The sequence below is a fragment of the Drosophila sulfurigaster genome, chromosome 2R, assembly GCF_023558435.1.
Source record: "Drosophila sulfurigaster albostrigata strain 15112-1811.04 chromosome 2R, ASM2355843v2, whole genome shotgun sequence".
NCBI lineage: Eukaryota > Metazoa > Arthropoda > Insecta > Diptera > Drosophilidae > Drosophila > Drosophila sulfurigaster.
In genome coordinates, this window is record NC_084882.1 from 32,268,271 (window position 1) to 32,280,624 (window position 12,354).

Genomic DNA, 12,354 nt, shown 5'->3' on the forward strand with positions numbered 1-12,354 from the left:
GCCCGGGTAATTTGTGCCAAAAAAGCAAAAAACTCGAACCCGAAAAAAAAGTGAAGGCGTCTCCAAGAGCATCTCGCGAGCTGAGAGCAGGCCACTTTCATTACAAAAAAACCTGGCACAGCCAAATTCGAAATCATTAAATTGCAAACAAGAATGGCTCAAAGTCTTCTTTAGTTTTTGGTCATGCATCAACTTCCTGACTGCAAACACAATAATCAAAAACAAATACAAAATGCAAAGACAGCGGTGCACAAGAAAGCACTCAAAAAGTACAAGTCAAAAGCAACTCATTTCTTTCTTTGCCTTTGACTTTGCAGCGCGATGACAGCTCAAAACGAGTTTGCTGCCTTTGAGCTGGATTTAAGGTTGTAGTTGCTGTTGCTGTTGCTATAGCTCGAGTTGAAGCTGGAGCTGGAGCCTGTGCCTGGACTTAGGCTTTCCATCAAACGAGACGCGCGGCTCGGTGGTGCTCTTTATTTTAATTTGCGCACCTAAGTAAATGCCCGGGCAAGTGCTAATGAGACATAACGACATAGCCGTCGCCAAGGCCAGAGCCTCATTTATTATTTTTAGCAAATAGCAAAACAGCTGCGACTTTGGACTTGGACTTGGGACTTGAACTAGCGAATCGGTTGTTGGGCTGTGCTGCTCTGCGATCTCTGTAAGCCTGCCCAGCATTTGGCATGCCAATATTTTCTAATATTCGCAATCATTTAACTTAATGCGAGCTCATTTATTTTGCGTGCCGCAAAAGATGTTGCAGGCCAGCCAAGCCACTGGAGTTGCGAGTTGTCTTGCGAGTCTCAATAGCCAAGATCTTTGAGCTGGGCAAACAAAAAGAATTACGTTCAATCCCACGATATTCGCTAATGAGCCTGGCCAACGCAATGTAGGCGTGGCGCGTTTCGCCTTTCCGTGAGTGAGTCCAACAACAAACAATTCAATTTTCATGGCCGCCAGGCGCATCGGCCGAAAACATTCGCAATTTATTGCATAATGCAGCCAGCGTGCGTTAGATTGCACCACAGATTGCCAAGGACTGCTTGCTGCCTGTTGCCTGCTGCCTGCTTGAATGCTGGATTTATGAAACGGGCAGCACTCGAAGTCAAAGTAGTCGAAGAAGCAAGCAAGCAGCAGCCATAACCACAACCTACGTAGAAATGTTAAGCTTCCCCCTTAGGGCGCTTGCAATTTGTCACTTTTGCAGTCTAAGACGCGAATTATATGGATGCTTTAAAGAGTGTCTTGGTCATGGTGCGGGATTATGTCGCTCATTGCAACTGACGCTAAAGACTGTGAGAACTGACACGACGCGTTCTCAAGAGGCATCATTAAATGCAGCAAACAAAAACAAAAATATAAAGAAGACCCAAAGTCTTCTCAATGCCACTTGTTGTGACTTTTCAACCCAAAACCAAATGAAAATGAAATCAGCGTCGGCGTGAAAATGAAAATGTTAGCGAGAAAAAAGAGAAAACACTCTGCTTGGAGAGTGTGGAGACCGCATTTGGGTTCGCTTCAAGTGCTGTCAGTCAGTCAGTCAGCTGAAGCAAAAGCAACCGACGCCGTCGCTGCGGTCCATCCAGCGTGTCTTCTTTGGCATTTAGGGCTGCTGGCAACGTCAGTGGGTCAACTATTTGCAGCCACTGTAGCTGAAAAGGGGGCGGGGCAGTGCAGTTTTCAGCTGAGCAAATACCAATTGTGTGCGCAAAAAAAAAACAAACAAAATAGATAAAATAGAGAAAAACAAAATGTGCGTCAAAACGAAAGACTTAAGACACGAACTCGGCGCGCCGCACCGCACTTGCTGCGTTTGTTTGGCGACATCAAAGCGAGCCGCCGACGTCGAAGCGTCATAGCCCACTTCTAACAACCAAAAATCAACATTAAATTATGGCAACAATAGCAAAAAAAAAAAAAAAAAAAGAAACACTAGAATAACATCGAATGCTCACCGAGTTTTTCTAGTTACCCCACTTAACGCACTCTCCACACTTTGGACTCTACCCCGCTCTTCTCTTCCACTCTCCCACTCGCTTCTACTGCTGCTGATGGCATTCTGAGTGCGCTGCGCACGCTGTGAAAGTCGAAAGATACATGTTGTGGCTCAATGACAAGAAATTCTGGTCTGCTCATCATAATGAGGCTTATAAATGTTTTTATGGACGCAGCTCAGCCGTCAGAATAAAAACAACAAGAACAAGAACAACAACAAGAAGAACAATAAGTTGGCAACAATGCCACAATGCCAATGCTTGTGGCAGATACAATTTGGCATGTGCACATTTATTAAAGCCATGCTGAGATTTATAAACTTTTGCGACTGTGTGGCAAATTGGTTTTTTGTTTAATTGCTCGTTTTCTTCATTCGACTCTACTCTAATTCAAGTTGTCTTGTGGAATGCGTACGAACAATTATGCAGCTGTCTATCACACACACACACACGAAAATTTTCACTAATCGAAGTGGGGAGAAATTCAAATATATACAATTTGTAATCGATTGCTATCATTAGTTTTTTTTATGGGCATTCCAAGCAATTGTCAAGCGAAGCGCACAAACTGTGCTTTGCTGTGCTTTGATTTGTGTGGTCAGATAGTGTCTGATTAGCAGTTAGTTAGTTAGTTAGCTAGTTTCCCTTGGATCGAGATTATGATCATCTGACCACTTCTTCCGCATGTGTGAACACACATCAAAATGGTTAGATAATACGAGTTGATTTCCAGCAGCGATAGCTTCCTGGGTTATGACTTTTTGCGGCTGTCAGCTGGCGATCAACTGCTGTTAACTACAAACTTGCCTGCGAATAATGCCAAGAATTAGTTGTGGAAAAATTAACACCACCCAGCAGCGGCAGCAGTGGCAGCAACGGCATTGACCACAAGGCTGATTGCAGCATGTGGCAAGTTGGAAACTGAAAACAATTTACACAAAACCGTACGACGATCTACGACGAGTATCTGGCTGGCAAAACTCTTGAGATTGACTTGGCCAGAAGTTGGTGGCTCTTGGTGTCTTTGGTGGGCCAGCAGGTGGCCAATGTGCAGCGTGTGCTTTCAAGTGCATTGACTGCTGTGTGGCAGCCAGCATCACTGTAATCACAATTGGAATTGGACTCTCTCTATCTCTCAGAGACTCGTCTCGTCTGCACTACGCAGATTGATTTGTTTTGCAGTTCCGTTTTGTGTTCTAAACTTCTTCTGGTTGCTGCTGATGCTGGTGCTGCTGAATTGCAATTTACCATTTACCATCTTGCATCAAAACATCTAGCAGTTATCATTTACCATTTGGCATTTACTGTTAGCAGCTGTGTTTTGCAGCTCATCTTAAATTGATTTCTAATACGGCTGCTGTCACCTTTGACACGTTACATAACGGCTTTGGCTTGTCTTCAACTGACGTTCAGTTTTAATGCGTTATGCTCATGTTTTATTGTCTTGTAAAGGAGCGCAGAGAATGGGCAATGAAAAAATCCATAACTTTTTTAACGCTAGCAATAATTTGTCTTGTCTTTCGCAAAAGATAAAAGGAGAACATATGCGGGAAAATGAAATTTCTAAGGTAATGGCGAAAATACAAAAATATTATATAGAGTTCATTTAAAAGATCTAAATACCAGAAATATTAAATTAGTTTAAAGAGATGGGAGAACTATTTGTAATAATCAAAAGTTTTTTAAAATTACTGTAAGAATAAAGTGTTTGATATCAATCGATATTCTTAGAAATAGTTTAGCCAGCTGCGCTTTACACATTTTTTACACGAAATATTTGGAGGAAATACAGCAAATGATAGCAGCAGCAGTGAAGTCAAAGCCTAATGGCAACAGTTGAGCCAGAAGGGAGACCACAGTCGACAGTTGAAGCGTTTACAGCTTCGTCACACGATTTGTTTCGAGTCGTTTGCCTTGGCCTCACACAGTTGCTTGGCTGCTTGGCTTTGAGCCAATCTGCCCCATCGACATGTAAGGCCCTTAAAAGCCATGTTTGTGCCTTGGCAATGGCCAATAGGATTGGGATTGAAACTAGGACTGCAAAGTTCTGAGGAGTGCAACTGGCGATTGAAACTGCGACCTGTGGGTGTGGCTCTTAGGGCTGGGCTGCGAAGACCGCACAGCGCAAACGTTTTTGGCAATTATCAAGATCATGCGCTGCCTCTTGTTGACTCTTGTCTACGATAGTCCTCAGTCGCAGTCGCAGTTGCGACTTGTTGTTCGTTAGACGTTTGCGTAGGCATCAACAGACACGCCCTTGCTTTAACCTCCCTTTCCCATCTCTCTCTCTGAAGAAAACAAAAACAATACAAATACGAGTGTCTGGGCACATTTTGGGGTGCCTTCTGTGTGGACTTTATCGTGTGACCATTAGTGTGAAATCGTTAAAGTTTTAAATGCCACCACGTTTTGTATCTGTTCTGTTGTGTTCGGTTCGATTCTGTTCTGTGTTGTTCTAGTTCTCGGCAGTGCAAATATCGTACCAATTAAATTGGCTAACAAAACAAACTTTGGAGCGGAGTTTACATCTACAAGGTTTTAATCATGTGCTATTTGGGTTTTGCTCAACACGTTGCGTTGTACGATTAATTAGGCAATTAGAACAAGAGAAGGAGAAAGAACTGTAGTGGGAGCGTTAGAGAGGAAGGAAGTGTGTGTTGGCTCTGTGTGTGTGTGTTGTATAAATCAAGCGAATTATAAAACAATCGAAATGCCTATTGGCCATAAAAAAATAATTGTGTGGCCATAAACAATCGACGTTCGGACCACGCAAATGGCCGCGTCAATAGGCAACACAACACAGCTAACAATGTTGCCAGCAAACATGTTTAGGCCAATTTGCTCGGCCTGCCACAGACTGTCAACGACTTCTGTTGCTGCTGCTGTTGCTGCTGTTTGCTGTCGGTAGCGGGCCCTTAGCATTCGCAGTTGACAGTGGCAGTGTGGCAGGAGGCTGTGTTGCATCGACATTGGCAATTACATGCAGCTCACGTGCTGTCAAAGTTGAAAGATGACAAATCAACTTGACAGCCAGAGGACAGCGCGCCAATTTGCATGGCAAAATGGCCAAAGAGACACAAAGATTCAACCGAATGATGGCAATGCAAAACAAGAGCAATGCTCTCTAGCATCTATGATGCTTGCCATGATGCTGCTGTTGCTGTTGTTGTTGTTGTTGTGGTGTGCTGACGCCTGGCATTGTGTAATAATTGGCAGTTCGTGGAAAGCTTGATTTTGATAGCGATTAATTGGCTCGCTTGTTCAGTTGAGTTTCGTGTGGAATGCAGCTAAGTAAGTTGCCGCAACACAGCATCTAAATTAGCATATTCGTTAATGGCAATTGCACTCATTTCATTGCTAAATTCGCATCATCAGGCTCCGTTCTCTTTAAGTTAGTCACAGCTCGGCGTGATTGTCAATCCATAAGACTATTTAGTAATTGCATTTTGATGGTTCCATCCTAGTTAAATATTATGACGATCATATAAAAGTGAATTGAAATGGGCCACCGCAGCGACCAACAGCCGTGGCCATTGCTGTTGCCGTTGCTGTTGTGGACTTCTTGTGGTAGAAGACAGTTTCCGTCAATTATATGGCCGATCGTAAGTCATCAGTTTTGGTGGAGGCGACTCAGCAGGAGTAGCTTTAGATTCCCGCTGTGCTTCAGCGTGAACAACAGCAGCAGCTGCTGCTACTTTTTACCGCCCTCTCTTCTGCTTTGTCTCTTCCCTCATCACAATAAAATACTCTTTTGAACGTGGGCCCTCTTCATAAATATTTGCAGTGTTATGATCAAAAACTACGCACTTACGACTTTGAGTATCGCTCGTTGCAAATTGAAATTGCAAAACTTTGTGTGTGTTGGGATAATTGAAGACATGACAACAATTCTAATTGCCAAGCATAACTGCAAACTTCATTGCCTTTAAGTAATTTAAACTAGCTCAGATTTGCGCATTGTCAATAGTAGTTCACATTTGCCATTTCTTTTGCCAAATAACTTGCTTGTTGTTCAATGTTTTTTACTCTCTAGTTGTTGCCGCTAGTTCTCTTCTTGTTTTGTCTCGCAACTGTCTGCTGCCGGGCTAAATGTTTGTTTCTTTGGCCTGTTGTTCACACGACTTTCATGTTAGCAACTTGCTTTTCTAACAGTAAAAATCAATAAGTACCTGCAGTTTATTACGTAGCCAGCGAACTGAACTAAATAACTCTGGCCACAGAACATGCAGTAATCATCATTTAGTGTTTGCAGGCTCATGTTTTTCTAACCCGCTTACAGCCCCTCGCTTCCTCTCTCACACTCACACACATAACAAGCCATTTGGCATTAATTTTTGCCCATATGCAATGGCCTGCTGTCTCAAGTCTCCAGGGACTGTCGTCTCCTCTTTCTCTCAGACTGAGCAAATATGTCGCATTACGGGACGAGAAGCAGCAGCCGAAGCAGCAGCAGCATCAGCAGCACGACAACTGCAGCAAATTAGTGACATAACTTGCCCGCTGAACACGACTTCAATGAGCATCAAGTTGGGAGGCCAGCAACGAAAAAAAAAAAACTCCACTCTCAAACAGAATTGTTATGAAATGCACTAATTTTGTAAATATAATAAAAATAATAAGAACATTGCTCGTGCTCGCTCTCATATTTGTCTGACCTTTGTGCAGTCGGTCACCTTTCACCAGCAGCAACAGCAACAGCAGCAGCAACAGTAAATCGCAGAAAAGTATATGAATTTTGCTTGATGTTATGTAAGCATTGTTTAGAACCTTTTCTTTTTCGGGGTTAAATGCCCATTAGAAACAATTTTGTAATGGCCAGTTAAATAACAGGGCTGAAATTTGTTTTCAAATTATTTAAGTCGAGCAAAAAAGCGGCCACAGCGATTGCTGTGGCCAAACCGAGCCACGGCTTGGCTGCCTTTTGCCAATTTACCCAAATTAAAGCAACATAATGCAAGACGTGTGGGTGGTTCGGGGTCACCCAGCAGCCAGAACAGAAAACCACAGCGGTAAGTGCTGTCCTTGCCCCGTTGGGGGGGCATTTTGTGGGTAAGTACGTGTAGTTGATCTGCTTTTGAAAATTGCTTAAATTGAGCTGTTCCTCAAAATGATGAAATGACGCTCCAGCATGACAAACTCAAGTGTCCGCTGGGAACTAAAAAGCAAACAAGAGCTGCATACGAAATGCAGTCATCCAGCGCATCGTGTGTTTGTGGGCGGGCCAAAGTAATGAGCGTAAGCATGCATTCACCGTCGAAAATTCTACGAAATTTGGAATAGTATGGTAAAAGTGCATAATTGTCGAAAAGTTTTGGGACAGTCAACAAATCACACGCAAAGAAGTGAAAGAATCTGACAGCTTAAGTGATTTACATAATTGTAGAAACTGATTTGTTAGTAAATACAGAAATATTTGATTGCGAGTTAAATAGATATTGAAAATTTTGGGCAACAATCGTTGTAAAAACTTTAAACTTCAACTGAAAAGTAACTTATGAATGCATATTTAAAATGTATCTTGAGGCTGTCGACTTTACTAAGCTGAGCATCTCGAACTCAGTAACCAAAACACCATAAAACTAAATGAACAATTGCACTCAATCACCTAAATAGCACACAGAAGTACATATTTAAAATAAAGGTAGCAGCAGTTGCAAGACTACTATCAATACCTCGCTTGTACCTTTCTACATGCATATTTCACACTTGACATTTACTGGAGAGCTTTGTACGCTATCTGAGCGGACAGTTCATTATGTGCCATGCTTAACATTCACTTGTGGTGGTCAGTCAAAGAGAAGTCAAGCGAGTCAGTCAGTCCGTCAGTCAGTCAGCAAAGTCCACAAAAGGGAAGCTAACTAAATACTTAAGCTCTTAATTAAGCACCTATGTCAGGTTTTTCGCCTAACATCCTTGTGTCATGATCCCAAAACCAAGTTCGTTGTCTAAGTCATTCGTTTCAGTTGCAAGTGGGTCAGAGCTTGGAAATTTTGTTGTATTGCTGCTGCTGCAATGGAAACCGGACCACAAATGTGCGAATGCACACACATGCATAAATAAATATCATTTGGTATATTCAGAAATTCGAATTTGGCCATGACCATGGCCATGGACTTGACTGCTTATGATCGGCTTGGTTTTGCTTGAGGCTGTGGGGCCAAGCCAGGTAAATGCAAATGCAAATAGTTGTAAAATAAATTTTCCCGCTGTTTGTTTTGGCAAGCGCACAATTTACAATTCGCACACATGCTGCGCAAAAAAGCAACGAGCCAGAAGGTTAGAGACGATGCCAACGAAAATGAAAATAAATGCACTTTAAGGAGAGATTCCTGTCATCGGTCAAACTGTGGCCACAGTTGCTTGATATGCTATGCACCACACAGCACAGCACAGTACAGCCAAACAACTGTTGTTGCCTCGTTGTATATGTAAGTACACGAATTGTTGCTTGTTTTTACTTTCAAAACACATTGCACAGTGGTCACTTTATTTGAGGCTTCAGCGTCAGCGTCAGCGTCAGCTTCAGTTTTAGCTTCATTTCTTTTATTGCTGCAATTTCACGGGCATGCGAATGCGAATGCGAAAATCATTAGCTGAAATCATTAGGGTCAATCAAGTTCGCAGTCTTAAGTTGAGTTAAGTTGAGTTTTGCGTAAGCTCTCTTCAAGTGAAATGATGCGAAACACTACTTGAATGTGTGACATTTTGTTTGGTTTTGGCTTTCAAACTGTTTTTCATTTTTGTTTTGTTTTTGTTTGCTTTGGACCAAGATTTCGCTCGCAAAATGAAAGCGAATCACTTGAATGGCAGCATATTAGCATAGGTTCAATCACACTTAAAGCCATAAAACATGCTGTCAGATGCTATTATCTAGAAGGCTGTCAGTCTCAACTCAAGTTTGAGGCCTTTTACTTTTTATTATACTTGGTATACAAAGCGTAGAAGGTTATTATTACTTTAGTGACACCAGGAAATGTATGTAAAAGTATTCTTGGTTAACATAAGATGATATAGCCCTAACTTTCTGACTATTTGTCTAAGATCTAAGAGACTATAAAAGCTAGAAAGTGCAAACTTGATAATAATAAATATAACGTTGAAATAAATAATACTAATTATAGATTAAATGGTCACCGTTAATTTGGTAGCAATTGAGCAAATATATTTGAAATAATTCATCGTGCAATACAATTCTTTGCTTTGGAAGGTAGCGAGACTTTGAATGTTTTCTCCATATAGTCTTTGATATATTTAAAATAAATTTGTACCAAGTCTATTTAGTATATTTTAGTATGATCACTTTTAGTCGCATAGTTTTTACTATTAGTTGTTTAGATGTAATTTATCCTCACTATTAATCGTATAGTTGTTTCGTTTTTCATGAAAATGAGTTGCAGTTATCACAAACGAAATCAAACACTCTCGATTATAACTTTCTTGCTTGAATTTCCTACATTTTGAGTGGACTATGCAAATTGAGGTGATTCAGCAGGTTTACTTGCGACCACAAAAAAGCGCCTAAACAAAGGTCTAAAAGCGCCAACATATGTTGACGAATTTCTCTTTTTATGAGCATGTTCTTAATGCTCGGTATTCTTTTTTAATGTGCGTGCTTTATCGTTTCTGTCTTTGTCATTTCAAGGTTATTTTGGGCGTCCACTCCACACACTCACTTCATACATGATGTGACACTTTCATTTGGAAAGCCGCCTTCACCAAAAAACACACAAACAAAACGTCTCTATTTCCTATCAGCTTACAGTCTTTGAGACGTTGATCTGATGCGTAGGTTCCACTTCAGTAGCTGATGCTGTCAGTCCTTTCACTTTTAAATAAATAATAAAAAGGCAATGTCAATACCTAACGGCAACTGCAGCGATAAGCATTTTTGATTATGCTATTATTAGACATAAAAATTAATCAAGAAACAATAAATACCAAGAGAACAATGGAGCATATCGCAGGCGTTAATCGCTACCATTGTATGGCATTATCATTTTAATTTCTCTTCGAGAACTATGCAGCTTATCGGCCATTTGAACGAGCCACACACAAAAGCTAGCTGAGCTACCTGAGCAGCATAATGGCCTGTCTGCAGTAGGCGTTGAATTCGGCTCTCTCAAACGTCTTACAAATTAATCAACACGTAAACGGGGCTGTCTCGTTGGTTGACTCAGTCAGTCACTGTTGTGTCTGTTGGCTATTGGCTGTCGACAGGTCTGGGCCTGGGGGTCTCAACAACATCAACAACAGCAACAGCAACAGCAACAGCAAGACACAGGTAGATCGAATCGCACCTAAGCTGGCCTTTGTGCCAGTTAGAAGAGCACGCCGAAGAGCACACACACATGAGGTGGCTTAATGGGATTTTTATTGGGTCACCGGGCGACGCAATTCACACAAAACACCCACTGCAGACACCTGCTGCAGACCCAAATTTCATTAATGGCCTTTTAACGTTGCGAATCGTGAGCCGTGCCGCAAATTCATGTGGCCAAAGTTGAAAGTTCCAACAGAGTCAAGAACCCACGTCCGTCCGATGGGTTCCATCCAAGACTGGCTTTGCCTATATGCGATCAATAAAATATATTCAGTAAATAAATTTCAAAGTTAATGATTGCAGTGATACTGAGGACTGGAATTTTAAATTTGATTTTGCGCTATTGCTGCCGAATCAATAAAAGCCAGCACACTTTTTTAATGAGTTCCATAAACATTTCTTAAGTGTCTCAATTGAATTCCATTTTAATTTAAAGCCTCAACGATTAGATTATAAATCAAGCTGCATTTGGCATTCGGTATTTTCAGTTGAAAAAATCAATCAGCTGCACAATAAGGAAGTGGCCAGAGAGTATCTTCTAGTCGATCTTTTTTAATTACAGTTGTTGGTTTAATTGCCTCTCGTACATTTCACTTTCATTGCACCTAAGCACCAGCTCTCGACAACAAGTTCAATCAACTGACCCCAGTTAAAAGAGTTAAGTAAGTTAAGCCTAATGATGCCCAGCCAAATGAACATACAGGTCGCCTATTGAACTCATCATCCATTAGAGTCATTCAGTCGATCGCATGCCACATCGTTTGCCACATACGGGACAAAACTCTCACTTTTCAAATGTCTTATGGAAAAATTCATAATGTGCTATGTTTTTTTACTTTTACATTTTAATTGCAAGCGTGTGGAAAATTCTCATAATTCTTGCTAAGAGTGTAAACGTGTCTAAGATGGCAACTAAATGAAGACATTTTCGAGTCGGTCAGATGCGAATCAATAACGAAATGGCCATGCAGAATTCTAGACACAACAAACGGTCAAAAGCCGCCTCGGGGAATGCCGCCGCACGGCGCAACGGTAAATCGAAGCCACTCTCATCTCAGACTGCAGCTCCAGTGAGAGCTCATGACTGCAGATACTCGACTTTAGATTAGAATGAATCATTTGCAGGCATCCTAATTGAGTTGACTGCTCGGCTGTTGTCTGGCAGCTTGCGCTTGCTGCCAGCAGCTAAAAGGCCAAAATATTAGCAGCCGCCTTGTCGAGGTGTGAGACTATTTAGCCAACTGAGTCCAACTTCAAATCTGGGGCCAAGTAGCGGCGATTAGTCGCAGTTCTGAGCTAGAAGCTACGCTAGCTGCAAACTGGACTCTGGGAAGAGAAAAGGAAAGACGAGGCCACGACGATGACAAAGGGCCATTTATCAACGTAGACAAACGCGAACTGCTCGTGTCTCGTCTCTTGTTTGTGGGCACAGTTAACAGTTCCTTGACTGACTAACTGACTGACTGACTGAGTGACTGACTAACGGAGTTGAAGGCGTCCCAACTCCTCCACTTTAATTACTCATTTAATTCTAAAGCTGGTCTCCCACTCAAAGTGCTATTAAAAGTCTGTCTGGCTCTTCAACCTCAACCTCAGCTTCAGCCGCAAACTCAGCTTCAGTCTCAGCTTCACATAGTCGGAGAAATGTAGTTCTCTGGGTCAATGCGAACACCTTAACTAATCAAAGCCATGCCGAGAGAAGCACGCGCTGTCTTCTCCACTCGCTCCCTCAGTCAGTTCGTCAGTCATTCGTATTGTCAATAAATAGAATTTTTCGCTTTTGCTGTGGCAGCTTTCACAACAGACTGACAAAATACGACACGCGTATCGCGAATGTTGCAAGTGCTGAGCTGCAAAGTGATAAAGAATCGAAATGAAAGCCGAAGAATCGCAAAAGAATTTCATGGGCCCAAAGAAGAGAGATTATGAACTGCGCTAAATGAATTCGATTTGTTTTTCAGAAGAGTTTTCGATAGGAGGAGACTCTCGCATATTTGGTACATATGTTTATTTTATTTGGCTGGAGAAGATCTTCTCAGT